Source organism: Sebastes umbrosus, chromosome 4, assembly GCF_015220745.1.
Source record: "Sebastes umbrosus isolate fSebUmb1 chromosome 4, fSebUmb1.pri, whole genome shotgun sequence".
NCBI lineage: Eukaryota > Metazoa > Chordata > Actinopteri > Perciformes > Sebastidae > Sebastes > Sebastes umbrosus.
Genome location: NC_051272.1, coordinates 29,045,374 through 29,060,324, shown reverse-complemented (window position 1 = coordinate 29,060,324; position 14,951 = coordinate 29,045,374). Strand labels below are relative to the sequence as shown.

Below are 14,951 nucleotides of genomic sequence, written 5' to 3'. Positions count from 1 at the left end.
TGTGTATCTGCATGTGCAGCTGAATTGGCTGAACGGGTCAACTTGTGCTTCAAAAAATAAATAAATAAAAAGCTGAAACACTTACTTTTTCACCATAAACGTGTAACAACAGCTCGCCTCCTCCGTCGTCAATAGTGTCTGTCTGCAGGAAGGCAGCGAGTCCAGGAAAGGAAACACCGTATTGAGACGTGGCCCAGTGACCGAGGTTTGGGGCGTCAACTAAACTCACTCAGACCAATCGGAGTTCACGAGGAAACTTTGTAAACAACTCTCACGCTGTTTTAAAGCTCTTCTGCTCTATTTTACTACGAAAAGGTGCGACGCTGCTGCAGCCGAGTGAGCCCAAAGTACCAACACAGGTAAGACGGAGTTGTGTTTATTCACAGTTTTTAATAAAATGCGTGTTTGTGTGCAGCGTGTGCGCGCAAGACGATGGTTTGTGTGTGTTCCCGTGACTCGTAGTAGTAGTAGTAGGAGGAGGCTAGTAGTATCGCTACTGCTGCTGCAAAACAGCTGGCATGGAAGTTTAACAAGCGACGAAGAACAATGCTTTATACAAAACGACAAAGAATACGTAACGCTACATTATAAAACCTTCTTAGAAGATAACATTAGAGGAAGCCTCAATGTAATGACTTCGTCCCTTTACGTTACAGTAAGACGTTAAAGTCCCGTCTACCCAGACACCCCATCGGTCTCTGTCTGTTAGAGTATTTTACTGTCTAGTTTGCTTAAAGTTCGGATTTTACACCGCTAAAAGAGTCATTAGCCTGTGTGGCAGGCATGTTAAAACGGTTTATCAGTAGATGAGACTTTAATTCAATTCGAGAAACGTCTATAAGAAAGTTGTGATTTTCCCTCCTCAGTGGGAGTGAGTCTGATTATGCAAGAATACAACTTAGAGTTGTCCTGACACTGTGTACTCCCACTGTGAGTGTGTTTATGTATATATATACATATATATATACATATATGCATGTGTATGGATGTATACTACAGTATACATGTACAGTACATGTGTATCTATATACTGTATGTATATGTATATGTGTATTTACTGTATATAGCCTATGCATACAGTATATGTATATATATGTATGTGTATATGTGTATTTACTGTATATAGCCTATGCATACAGTATATGTATATATATGTATGTGTATATGCATACGCATATACACATACATACACATACATATACAGTATATATATATATATATATATACTGTATATGTATGTATGTATATACATCAGGTTCATCATTATACATCACGGTTTTCGGTTCGGTTCGGTACATGTTCGAGGGCGGTCATGTTCTGATTTCAACATGCTTTTAATTTATTTGGCAAACATAAGTTAACAAATGTTTGCCTTAACAATAGTATGGCTTACACAAGGAACATAAACACTTCTTTATTGTCAGATCTTAATTGAAAGAATAGGTCTTCTACAGTAATTAGTGCAAATAAAAAAAAATGCAGCTTTGTTATTTTCATATAAATATGATGCAATTATAGACTAAGGCCACTGACATTAAATGAAGCATATGCTCAACTAGAACTAAACAAAAAAACAGAACTGTATAACATATGTTTCAATTCCCTGATTATCAGCTCTTAATTGAAAGATTAGTTTTTCCACTCAAAAAGTGCAGTATTTGGAAAGGAATACGGTTGGATTCCTGTGCCACTGTGTTATTTAAAAATAATTAATAAATATAAAACACATTACAGGGATTGTGCTGTTGCCTCTCTCCAGTTTCCAATCTGTCACTGCTTGTGTCAGTGCATCAGAGATGCCAATAGCAACGCACGACCGCAGCTTCAGTTACACTGCGCATGTGTTATACCCCATACCTCAAGACCCATGTCCACCCGTGTCCCAGCCTCCTTCCATAGGCGTGGATTTCAATACTTACACGCCCCGAACTGTGACTAGCGAACCGAACGGTTCAAAGTTTTTACCTGAACCGTGACATCCCTAATATATATATATATATATATATATATATATATATATATATATATATATATATATATATATATATATATATATATATATATATATATGTAAAGTGCTATATAGACAAACACTCAGCACACAGGACAACTATACGTTTTTTTCTTGCACAATCAGACTCACTCTTAACCACTTTTTCTTCACTTTTTCCTCAATATATATATACAGTTTATATATACTGTATAATCCCTGGCTGCTCCACTCACATGTCGATGTGGTCGATGTGTCCTTGAGCAAGACACTTAACCCCAAATTGCTTCCGTCAGTTTAGCCATCGGTGTGTGAATGAGTATTTAGATTAGATCAATGTTGGCACCTTGCATGGCAGCCTCTACCATCCGTGTGTGTGAATGTGTGAATGGGTGAATGGTGACGTGTAAAGTGCTTTGAGTTGGAAGACTAGAAAAGCGCTATATAAATGCAAGTCCATTTACCATATGTGCATATGCATATATATGTACATATGCAGATGTGCATGTATGTATACTGTATATGCATATGCATGTGTATATACAGTATATATATATATATATATACACACACACACACACACACATACACGTGTAACTTTGTGCTTTAAAGATATAAAGCCTTTGGCTGATTTTGTCGGCAGGCCTAATTTCAATGAGCAGACTAATGATGGAGCAGAGCTCATTGGAAATCACTCAGCATTTGCCCACTGACTGAGTGAGACAGACCTGTTATTTGGCAGCTGCTTAGCCTCTGAATGTGTCAGAGTGGTGATAAGTGTTAGGTATCAAGAATTGCTGCGAGACAAGAAAATGTGACAATCCATTGACTCAGCAGGTAGACAATGACAGGGGAAAGTGTTAATGTTAAAGTGTTCTATTATGTCCTAAAATCTCCCCATAAACCATTCAAAAACGTGTTAATGGCAGCTGTTTTTTTTCCTATATATTTCTGAATAGCAAGTACATTCCCTAGGATTTTCTCTCTCTATCTCACCCACTCACAAACTCACTCACTCACCACAGATTAGAAGTTTCTGTTTAGCCTAATTCAGACATTTCTAGTTGTTGTCTCTGTTTGTGTTCAAAACTAATGTTTCATTCAGTTTTACGTGTTAGAATGTGTAGCTTTTAAGTTTCGCTTTCACTTTTACAACAGAGTAGGCATAGTAGGCCCCTAATGACCCACATCCATGGTGCTTATAGTGATTGATAATGGCTATTTAATGGCCAGATAGTCGGATTGGGTGGAACTCCAGTGGTGCTGAAAGTGTACTGCACTGTAGATGTCCCTTGTTTTGCTGCCTGCTGTTTTACTGTTAGTCTGAACAGCCTGCTATAGGCTATACAAAAGTTTTCATTCTGAACGGATGTGGGCACAACTTTCGTTGTGGAACATCAACATCTGCATGCTCTGTGTTTCCTCAGCAGCACGCCCACCTCAGCTGAAGGAGGGTTTGAGGAAGAAGGGGGAGGGAAAAGCTTCCTGTCAGATTGAATCGGCTGAAGTTTTGGCAGAGACTCAGGCCTGGTGGTGGTGGTGGTGTATTTGTGTGTGTGTGTGTGTGGAGGGGGGGGGACTACATGCAATCACGAGTTTCTTCACTGTAACTTCTCTGGAAGTGTGACGCATTTCTTTTGAGTACATTCGTGGTTTCGACAGTTTTTTTCATCTTGATTGTGCTTCTTTGTTGGTGGGTTTCTATTTTGAAGACATGCATCTCAGCTCTGCTCAGCAGTCGCTACTCTGTCACTATTGGACAAACAGCTTTCAGTAAAAGCTTAGCGGGCTGTACGTACTCGCCTCCAAAAGTCCTTGGACCGTGAAACACTTAGTGGTATTTTTGTCTCTGTTTCTTGCAGCCTTTGGCCTCTTGGTATTGTTTTGGATGTAAACTGACACCGTGGCAAAGACGTTAAAATGTAAACTGTGAGCTTTAACTGCGATGATATTTAACCAATATTGGGTAAATCTCTGCAAAGAGAACAATTAGTGGTTAGGAAGGATCACAAAATGTCTCTCACTTGTTTTTGCTTACTTTAAACTGCTATTGTTACAATTTTAGATAGATACAATGGAAAGCAAAGCAAAAACAGATAGGAAAAGAATTTCAAAAATACCCTGTAGGAGCCATGAACAATTTCAGAGAGGAGTAATATTTGTATGTTTGTATGTTTCCTGAAGTCGATACATACCCAAATAAGGTATTTTATTGATTTGACATTTATGAAAAACAAAAAATATCACATTAACCATTTCTTTCTCTATACTGAAGATTGATGTGTGTGGAAATACCACAACTTTTAAATGTGGTGACCAGTTTCCACAAATTCTTTCTCCTTATTCCTCCTCATTATTTACGACTTTGATCTGCAAAACTGATAAAGTCATATGATGTCTAATAGTGAAACTATGACACTCCACAGTTCTCACTTCGCTTATTATGGTCATTTAATATATAGCAACACGTCATCGTCTAAAAACTCTCCATATGTCACTGATCGGATGCATCTGATAGACCCAAATGAACCTCAGTGGATGGTGAATTTTGCAAGATGAAGTGTGGTCACTTCAACACTCTTCACTTCAATAATATTTTTAGACCTGGGACTTTCTTTTTTACCGCTGTTGGAGTTCAGCTGAAAATCAAAATATTTAACCTGCGTGTCAGTTATCTGATGACACCTTGCAAGAAGATGAGAATTGTTTGTTTTCATGTTGAGCTGCTCTAACAGCAAGCCGAGTTGCCATCTTACATGAGACGCACCGACGTCATCACTTCCTGTCACGCTTCCTAAACACAAACAAGGCGTATATGTCAGCAGTGACAGACAGACAGACCGCTGTGTTTTGGTGGTTTTATGGCTTTAAATGCACCATGCAGTTGCACTGTGAAGATGCGGTAGTTATTTTAGGAGTTTATTGGCTTAGTGCTTGATGTGTTACAGGAATACAGAATAGTGCTAAGTACATGTGATGAAAAAGTGGCTAAGCCACACTGAGGAAAAAAGCAGAACAGTGTTTATTCATGCATTCAACATGTTGCAGTATCAGAGGAGTTGCACTTGTGTTTGTGAACAGTATTGTCTTATGTACAAAAGACAACAAAATTGTGTTATTTACAAGTAAAAACTTGTGCGCAGTTTTAGTGATAAACATCAGTTGTTGCTAAACAGTTGCGTTATTTACATGACTTTGTGGTTCAGGCAGTGTCAGATTGTATGTACGGATGTGTCGACTATAGAATTGGACCAGGGTCAACTATGAGATCTAGCAGCTGCTCTGCAGGAAGAACACTGACGATGCTGATTGTGCCAGCTGAAATACTGTAGGAATGCACTTACATGGGTTACACATTAAAAGCTTCCATATCGAATGAACTGTCGCCATGTTATATTACAGCCTTTCGTTTGTTCATTTTCTGCTGTTTGTGTGCATCTTAAAGGGGAACTTTGGTATTTTTCAACCTGGACTCTATTTTCCATGTTTTTGTGTAAGAGACTAATGGGGACAACGATTTTTGAAATTGGTCCAGTATTGACGGATAACGCTGTAACCGGCAGCAGCAAACCCGAGTACCGATCTAATACCAGTGTTTAATTAATAAGCCTCACTGTGTGGAAGTGACTGGGATCATTCTTTTATCTATAAGTTAACATCAGGCTTGACTTAAATCTTGCTTTTCTAACTTTGTAAAACAAAACTTAATAAATAAATATATAGATACAAATTTAGTGATTTGTTATTTATTTTTAAAATAATGAATCGTACATCAACAATTTGGCAAAAAAATCTTCAAAATGAACAGGAACTACAATTCAAGCATAAATCTTTGTAATGATGAAACAATTTGTTCAATTCAAATTTAAATTCCAGGATACTGTATAATGTATATAAACATAGAATTGAATTGAAATGATCAGCCCCATTGTTACTGATATCCAGCTATTTGAGTCAGTATCGGCCCAATATCCGATCCGGTATCGGTATCGGTGCATCCCTAATCAAGTGTCCATGCATTTATATCTAACTCCACTGTTGAAAGGATATGTGCCTCTGTCACTCCACAAATGCCAACCAAAATAATTGAAAGCTTGGTTTCTTCATGAATCTATGATGCATTGACTACAGCACAGCTTTTATTGCTGTATATTTTTTACATACTGTATTTGTTTACTGTTATTCACAGCTCTGCATTATTAAAAGTAGCATAATGTGTGCCTACTCGCTGAGGCATGTTGTGTTTTTCGAAGCGATCAGTGAAGTAGAAAGATAACTTCTGTTTTTTTTGCGGTCGTCGTTACTGACAAGCTGGTAGCTTTTGGTAGTCAGTACAGTGGTTCAGACTTCACAGCTGTTTTGAGATGCGTCTTGTTGTCTGATGAGTATATCAGCTGCTGACACCACAATGTTGTGGCATGTAAATTCCCCTGTGACGTGTCAATGCATTTCCCAAACGTACACTTCGGTGTTATGTCACGAAGTCTGCCGGATATACTCTTTTTTTAGGTGGTAGACGGGGCCACTTCTCTTGAACAGATTTCTTTTTCAATTGAAACTTATCTTGCAAATGATCGTTAGATATAGTACATGACATGCAGATACACACAGGATGCACACAGAAAAAAAAATATTTAAAAAAAAAATTATTTTCATGTTATATAGAAAAATTCTGTCTTAGAAACATGTGGAAGAAATTTCCACCTGTTTTCCAAAACTGTTTCTTGTTTCAGACACTTTTTATAAACAAGTGTTGTTGTGATAGAATAAGAAGAATTTCCTTGCTAAAATGTTTGATTTGCTTTGATAAAAAATAGGATATTAAGATTAGATAAATTACTAATATGTTTAGCTATGGGCAGTAAATCTCATGACACATTATAAAGAGCTTTGGCTCCTTTGTTTTATGTGTTCGAGGACTGAACAAATTCAAGGTCTCAGTGAATGTTTCACTCATCTTTGCATGGTATTATCAGGCAGTACTGGATCAATTGTGACTTTTAATTTCACTGCAGAAGAAGCTGTATTGGATTAAGCTTCCCCTTGAGCTCTTTGGATTTTGATTCTTCTGTTTCCAGTTGTTTGTTGACTCCGTTGGAGAGAGTGTAATTAATGTGGCAATGATGTTTACCCGGGGTGTCGTTCATATATGGTAAAACTCTGACCTCTAGTGGTCAGGAAATGCTGTGCAATATAAGCCATCCCATCGGCATCTCCTGTAGTACGATTGAACATCTATTACAACTGTATTAACCAAGCAGTACTCCCTCTTGGTGAATCAGTAATGTGTATTTAAGATCTTAAAGTAGACTCACATCTGTCTGGCTATCAACAAAACTATTTGGTATCAACTTGATGCATATGCAAACTGACTTTTAAAAGTAGGTGGCTGATTTATGATTTCACAGCATTCTAGTTACTTTATGTAAAGTGACCCTATCAATTTTTTGCATACAACTTTAAATAACACTAAGCGTTATCATTTATCAGAAATTCGATTTTAAAATCATATTAGTATACATCGGTAAAATATGTGTTTTTGGTTAAATCACCTCTGCTTATGCATATATGCAGTGTATATATAAAGTTATGTTATAGAATGTGTGGATCAGATAAATGCGACTGCAAAAATGCACCCACTTTTATAATAATATATAGATTAAATATTCAAGTACAACCCATTTCTTTCATACTATGACAGACATTGAAATCCATTCAGATATTTGCATGGCATTTTTTAAGTGTCTCAAGCATATTTTCTGATATTGTAAAATGCTTCAGCAGTGATGAAAAAAGATAGAATTAATATAAAATGACAAACATACAATGATTTATCATAGACACTTATATGTACACCATCATTGCTAGAAAACATTGGTGTTGCCCTTTAATACAGATAAAAAGCACAGCTATTGTTCTCTGACATCACCACTAGATGGCAGAAATGTAACGTTCATGAAATCAAAAACTGGGGGTTTAAATATCCACTCAGTAAGAAACATTACCTCAATGTGACATGCTTATATGAATACTGTATGTGATGAGAGTTTCTATCAGCCTCAGTTATAGGAATAAATACATTGAGTTTTTTTATTTAGTTAGTTAATTTACACTGCAACAAAAGATCAGTTTTAGGGGTGTGCATTGTGTGAAATATTTGGATACTAGTGTCGATATAGTACCTGAGTTTTAGTATCAATACGAAAAGACAACATTTTTCATAACCTTACTTTTAGAAGAATACACATATTTTTCTACAAGCTCTGTTTTATTTATTAAACAAAGAAAAAAGTTCTTAAATATGAAATGCTGTCTAACAAGCAGTTATTGAAGATGTTTGTTAAGTTTGCTTAAAAAGTTAAGTTTGCTTAAAAAATGCAGTCTAAAATTTGCTAAATTTGATTTAATTCATATCTGATCAAAACATTAGTAAAGGAGATTATGGATATGATAAAGCATTTGATGCCGGCTTCCTGTGCTTGAGTTTTTGATACCTCCAAATGTTGGTCGGTAACAGTACCGTGCATTGAAGGCTTGATACTCAGCCATAATCAATAATTGAGGCAGTTAAATCTAAGGTTGGTAGTGCTGTTCAAATATTTTTTTGTTACATTTGTTGAAATTGTCGTTACATCCCAACAGCACTCAATAAATCAAATGCTCTGACAAAAAAAGGAAAATAATCAAGTATCTGTGGCTGTCGCAGGCAGGACTGTAATAAGACTGTCTGATCATTTCATTTGGCCTGAATGTAATGATTGGACGGGCTATCTGCCTGTCTACCTGCGTGCACTCTGCTCGTGCACCAAAAACGTATATTGCCAAGAAGTGAAAGTCAATTGTTGGTCCCATAGCAACATCAGCGCCCAGCAGCAAAGCTATGCTTCTGCCATTTTGGACTGAAAGCGACTACTGGACGCCAGTAAAACATCCACCTATAAAAGTGCCGCACAAAAGTAAAACAAAATCATTTGTATTCTGTTGTCATATTTATTGTCTCTACCGAAATGGCCTGTGTTGAACAATAAAACTGTTATAAATATAATAACCGTTTTCAGTCCAAAATGGCGGCAGCGGCTGTTGTTAAAAAGATGCCGGATTTTTGTCTCTATGCTTCTATTCTCTTTGCGTGCAGTCACAGCTGTGAGTATTAACAGTAGCCATGTTTGTTGTTTACATTCATAGGGAGGCCTGAAGGGACAGCTGTCAGTGTTGTTTACTTGGCGACTTTCTTGTTAGATTTAGATACTTTTGGAGCTGGTGCTGCTAGCTACTTTCATTGGAAAAGAGTTGGCAACACTGGGCTGAGATTTTTGGTTGGATCATTTTTTAAATTTAGTGTACTCTTGATGGTTTCTCAGAATTACCGACCCTAACTTTAAAGTAGTCCTTACTCTGCCTGTTAGTTGTTTGCTAATGCTACCACACCTTTCTACACAAAATCAATAAATATCTCAAAGGTCTTTGCCAGCCATGGAAAATGCCTCACACTGTCACAGCTAGATTTAATTCCTGAGTTAACAAATGATGTTTGGAGTCTAATGCATACTAACAACCAATTACAGAATGTAGATATGTTTTTATTATTTCATTGTATGATTTACAACACTGGTTTGTTCAGAAAAGTGGACCCAAGAAAAAATCAAAGGCACTTTGAATGCCGCCGCCAGGCAGCTAACACAGCCTTGACTGTCTGGCATTAACAATAGGACACAGACATGTAGGGGATGTGAGAGGTGCAACTAAGGGCAGAGAAAGCACTAACAAGCTGGCTCCCTGCTTATGGCTGTTTCTCTTTGAAGTTGAGCTCCATAGCCCTCTGTAGGCCCCTGTGACCCCGAAGTCTGACCTCAACTTGGAAGTTTACACTACGAAGCAAAACCAATCGTGTTCCACGGAGAGGATGGATGTGGATTAGATGGGAATGTAGTCTGCACGGGTATGTGTGCTTGCACATTGCACACACCATTGCGTGTGTGTTTGTAAGAGAGACAGAGAGCTCGACAGAGGAAGAGAGAGAGAGAAACGAACACTGATAAAAAAGTAAAAGAGGCCAATTAGAGACAGAGGGCCCTATTCAGAATGCTCATATACTGTAGGAAGGACGTAGTATTTTGAAACTCCAAACATTTCTCAGAGTGAAACCCCATGGTGAAAAGGACTGAGCCATATTGTTGCCTGGTGTTATTCCTTCATTTTGTGCTCTGAATCTCCTTGTGTGATGTGGTGGATGGCTCAGGATGCTTGGGAGTCACCTGAAGGTTAGCGGCTGTGTGTGTGTGCGTGTTTTTGTGGCTTATTTTAATTGAAAGTAAACTTCCTCTGATGAGGAGTTTGCAGTGAAAGGTGAGCGTTGTGTAGTTTTGGCAACATGGAGGATGAACTCTAGACTGAATTGTATTTTCACATGGTGTGTGGGCCGATAATGAACACGTGAAGGAACCTTAGGGCTCGTGTTTGAGGAAGATGAAAAGTTGTGAATGAATGTGTGTTGCTGTTGTGCTTATATGCATCCTTGTGTCCTCAGTTATGCTCCAGCTTCAGATGTGCAGCTCAGTAGTGCACACAGAAACTGACACACAGCACAGTGTACACACCCACGCTCCCTCTGAAGCACTCACACATAAACACATACTCGCTGTCATCACTACACTGCATATTATGCACAGAGGTTTGAGTATGTGGGGTTACAGGAGGAGAAACAATCCCAGTCCCCCAGCTAACTGTGTTTATCAGGGCTGGCGGAGGAGGCGTTTCACTGGACTGTATCAGTCCACATCCGAGCCCCCGCTGGCTCCAGCCTCTGTTGATCTAGACATTGCGGACTATTTTCAACCACACGGCCATGCCATAAGATGTGTTTAGTTGGCTGGACACAATCGTATATATCCAACAAAATCAATTTGTATGTAATGCACGTAATTATGAAACAGGAAGTATAAACAGCGACAAACGCCCCATAGGGAGGAGGTTGGGGTGGATGGGTGGGTCAAAAAACCCTGGATTTTCGCCCAGGAGGTCGGTGTTCGTACCCTGTGTGAAACCAGAAGTCAATGCTGATTTATTTGTCATGTACTTCTGTACTTAAATTACGCCACATCCAAAGTTATTTCAACCCAAAACCGCAATCTTTTCCTAAATCTAACTAAGTAGTTTTGTTGCCTAAACATAACCAAGTCTATCTTTTCTTAAACCTAAATAAGTAGTTTTGTTGCCTAAACCTTTCTAAGTAAATCTTTTCCTAAAACTAACAACGTAGTTTTATTTTGAAAAGACTGGAGTGGAAAGTGACACGTGCGTCACATGTTACATTTGAAGGAAAACGCACGGAAAATGAGGAATAACCTTTCGTAAGAATATGAACCGTTGCATGAGGACACGTGGACCTGATTAATTGGTGTTGACACTCTACAATAGTGCGAGACTAACAGGCACAGGACCTCATTTACTGTACAGTACAGTGCAGTGCAGTCAGTGCATACTGTCCACCATTGGTTGCCTGTAGAAGAAGAAATGTACAATACCAGCATTGGCATAGACAGCATGTAGCGTGTAGGTGCATTCTGTGTATTGGTGTGAATGTTAACCCTCTCTGACAGACTCTTCACCTCCTGCTATTGAAGAAATTGCTCTTTTTCCTGGGGGGTAAATTGGCCTTTCCTCCTCCGCCTTGTCACATCAAGATGGATGACTTAATTTGTGAAGGCATGTGGCCCTAACCTGCTTAATTAGAACAAATAAATCCACCAGATTGAGTAAAGGTCACCACAGAAGTTAGCCATTATTAGAAGTGGCATATTGAGTCAATCCGATTGATTGACTGTACAGCTGTAGTGTCCTTTTGGCACCTTTCTCAATACATCTGGTGGATCATTAGAGGCTTTAGCATTTCTGTGTGCGTGTGCGTGTGCGTGTGCGTGTGTGTGTGTGTGTGTGATTTATCAGCATCGGAAAAAGAAATTGTAAAAAATAGACTTCCAGATCATAGATGTGTGTGTCTGGGTCTATATCTGTCTTTCTATTTGTCTTCGGGCGTGAAACCGCAGATGAGGCTGTAAAAATGTTTTGTGGTTAAACAAGGATTCTTCATCTTAATACTTTTTTTTTTCTTCTTCCCACACTTCAGTGCTCGTCTCGTCTGTCTCATGAATGTATAAAGAGAACTGGATACAGCGTTGCAGGTGGGCTCCCGTTCATTCCTAGGAGAGTTGCTCAAGTGCACATGAAGCCAAATGACTCGACCGCCGAGTGATAAAGTACCCGGATCATCCGTCAATCTTCTGCATCCATTGGGTCCATAGGGCAGGCGCAGTAGTGTTTCCTTTAACTTCGCCTCCCAGCCCTCGGTCCAGCCTCGGTCTGGGGCTCATTCACAAGAACGGAGGAAGGGAAATAACTCTGGATTCGGTTATTAGTGCATTTTACAACTTTTAGGACCTAATGATTTAAATAAGGGCTATTCAAGTGTTCATACTGGAAAGCTGATTTACCTCAAACTAAATATTCGCTGAGTTACAGACGCCTCTTTCCCAATGTAAGTCTATGGGAAAAAGTATTTTTGGCCCAATGGCAGCACGTGACGGACACGGAAGTTGTAGTACCACCGTTTGGCCACTACAAAAAATTGCATCCAAGCCCAGCGCACTCGGTATCACTTTAAAGGTACTGGTATTGGTACTGGCATCGTCATTTTTTACACATTACCCAGCCCTACAAATTATACAACTCCTGATCCACTGACTGTTCTGCCCATCCGCTCCCGAATGACCCAGCACTTTGACCTGGCTGAGCGATGGTAATTGCTTTGATTCAGCTGCCAGCTTGTCCTCCTGTCCTCCTGGCTATTAGGTACCATCAGGCTGCCGCCTCTCCATCTGAGCCTCCTGTAAACAAATGAGCCATCCTTCGCGTTGGACTACGAGAAGAGACATCAACTCCTACCCTTCCCTCCTTTCTCCAGTCTAAACACATAACCCCCCCCCATACACACACACACACACACACACACACACACACACACACACACACACACACACACACTCCCTCATGCAACCCATAACTCTGCTTGATCCCTCATAATGTGATCAATGATGTCAAAACTCCCTCAACACACACACACGGCTCTGGCCTTATTTTTGCTGATTTACAGTAACTCACAATCGCGACACTATTTCCTGGAAAGTAGGGCAAAAGTCAGCAAAGCTTTATGTGACTCTAGTGTGCATTTTTGTGTGTGTATTTGTCTGCCTCTGTATGTATGTGAGGTCTGAGAGAGAGAGAGGGAGAGAAGAAGAAGAAGAAGCAAGAGCATGTGCGAGACACAAATGGGGCAGAGGGCCCCGGCGGAGGGGTACCCCGATAGGCCCCAGAATTCCCCCGAGCAGCACCCAGCGTAGAGGAACAACTATGGCCTTTGTTGGTCACCCCGTGGATCTCACACACAGTTAATATAGACTTTTCCCACTGACTCTGCCAAGAGTCTGAAGTCATTTAATGAAGTGGCGGCTGAGTTTAGAAGGAGCCAGTGTGCTCGCTGCTCGCGCTGACAGAATGGAAAATGTCTGTGTTATGCAGCGAACAGCGAGTGACAAGAGGAGTGTGTTCTGATACTCACCTCTCTGGACACACACACACATACAGACGCATATGACAAAGCTTCAGGAGGAGAGACTCTGTGATTATACCAACAGACATGCATCTCTTCTGGATTGTTATGGCTCATTCATTCATACATCATTGATTCAGACAGGTTTGTAATCAGCTATGATTAGGTCTAACAATGCCAATGTCCCCTACTGAACTCATCACATCTTGAATGTTAAAGTGGCATTTGGTCTCTGCTTTGTCTCTGTGTGAATCTGAATGTTTTTGTGTGTGACCCTCTGGCAAAAAATAAATTCTCAAGGCCTAAACTTAAGCACACTTGTGGCCTTCATGTACTCAAAATGAGAAGGCCTAATTGTTTCACAAATTCCTTGTAGCTATCTCTTTGTTTGGTTCATTTATCAGAGCAAAACCTCACCTTTCATGTCCATTTTCACGGCTGTCTATTTATCCACTTCTGCCGTGAATGGACAGTATCTCTGTATGTATTTGGTCGCACTTCTATTCAAGTCCCTGTCTTTTCATCTATGTATGGGCAGATTGCAGTCTGTTTTGGTGTCCTATTGTGCAGCTGTCAGTTATTTTCAAAACACTCGAGTGTCATTTGCCTCAGATTCCATCCCTTTCAATTCCCGCTTCTTTTCTATGGCTCCGCTAGCGTACATCTCATTGAGCGTGCATCAGCGGGCAGATTCATTCTTCTCTCCTTCCAAAAGCACATTTCTTTTTTTCATAGCAGCCATAAGCCTCCTTTTTAAATCCACAGACAATGTGTTTTTGTCCATCCTCCTCCGTCCTTTTCAGCAGAGAGTGCAGGGATTCTCTCTCTCTCTCTCTCTCTTTCCGAGGGCATCTGGGGGGAACCTCTGAGCGTGGTGCTTCTCTTGAAGCTCAATTGTCTGTCCGTAATGAACCATGATGAAAGATAACAAAATGAAATGTAATAATTCATGCGGGCCTCGGCGAGGAGCACGTGGCTAGCGGTTGGCCTGGGCCGTGATAGCCTCCTGCTCGACTCCCAGAACAATACGCCGGCCCTGCCAGCACCACTCGCCCTGCTCCGGTCCAGCAGTCTTGTTGCTCTGTCCTCTCGCTGTCCCCTCACTGCTATTCAGAATCACTTAACGCTGGAAGGCTGTCTGTGATCACTGGCATGCCAGAGCATCACTTTGGGAAACAAGACAAACCGTCTCCCTGGACCCACCGTCTTCCTGGAATTCCTTCATTCTTTACCCCTCGCCTCTTGTTTTATATGTTTGGGCTATCTTGTCAGGCTTTTGACTCATAGTTGAGTTTGTCAGATGAAGGTGGACAATAAATACCAATTGTCTTTCTTTGCCTGGCACTTTTCATGATG

The 14,951-nt window shown here is 40.0% G+C and overlaps 1 long non-coding RNA gene across 2 annotated transcripts in view; it reads left to right on the top strand.

Annotated features, from left to right (window-relative positions):
- Window positions 1–224: 224 nt before the first annotated feature.
- The window catches only part of LOC119487397, a 130,718-nt gene continuing 115,991 nt past the window's right edge, over window positions 225–14,951 (top strand). For both annotated transcript variants that reach the window (XR_005206701.1, XR_005206700.1), the window contains exon 1: window positions 225–359. This is a non-coding gene — a long non-coding RNA (uncharacterized LOC119487397). The remainder of the gene's footprint in view (window positions 360–14,951) is intronic.